Here is a 745-nt window from a genome sequence, read left to right as displayed (position 1 = left end):
GGATCGCCTTTTCAGTTTTAAAAAAATAAAAGAAAATGATGAAAATGTCAAAAAAATAAAAGAAACTAAGTTTCCCATGTGATATGTGGCCTAGTTATTGGGAAAATTTGCAAATATGAATTTTGACTTCATTTGTAAAATCTCGCGAGAATTTGTAAAAATGGGCATAACTTTTGCATACTAACTCGGATGAAAAAGTTTTTTATATGAAAAATCATCTACTCGAAAAGTTACATCCAAATTTAACGGGGAGAACCCCGTTAAACATTTTCAAAATCCTCAAAAACCTAACAGAAAAAAAGATACGGGGCTTTTAAGATCTGGAGAGGCAAAAAAATTCAAACTTACTAATGGCGCACCTGCCCATGGTGCGCCATTAGTATCTTCCCTCCTTCAAAATTCAAAATAAGTCAAAAAAATTAAAAAAAGTTACTAATGGCGCACCTGCCCATGGTGCGCCATTAGTATCTTCCCGCCTTCAAAATTCAAAATAAAAAAATAAAAAAAATTACTAATGGCGCACCTGCCCGCGGTGCGCCATTAGTATGCCGTATATATGGCTGGTCGTGGTCCTCTCCTCCTTATCTCTTCTTTCCACCTCTCCTACACTCCATCTCCTCCTCTCCTCCACTCCATCTTTCCTTCTCTCCTCCACGATACTTCTCCTCTCCGGTAACCTCCTCCTCCTCTCCGGCGACCTCCTCCTCCCTCCTCCCCTCCCCTCCCCTCCCCTCACGGTTTCTTC

The sequence above is a fragment of the Triticum dicoccoides genome, chromosome 7B (assembly GCF_002162155.2).
Source record: "Triticum dicoccoides isolate Atlit2015 ecotype Zavitan chromosome 7B, WEW_v2.0, whole genome shotgun sequence".
Lineage (NCBI taxonomy): Eukaryota > Viridiplantae > Streptophyta > Magnoliopsida > Poales > Poaceae > Triticum > Triticum dicoccoides.
Note: the sequence above shows the minus strand (reverse complement) of the source record.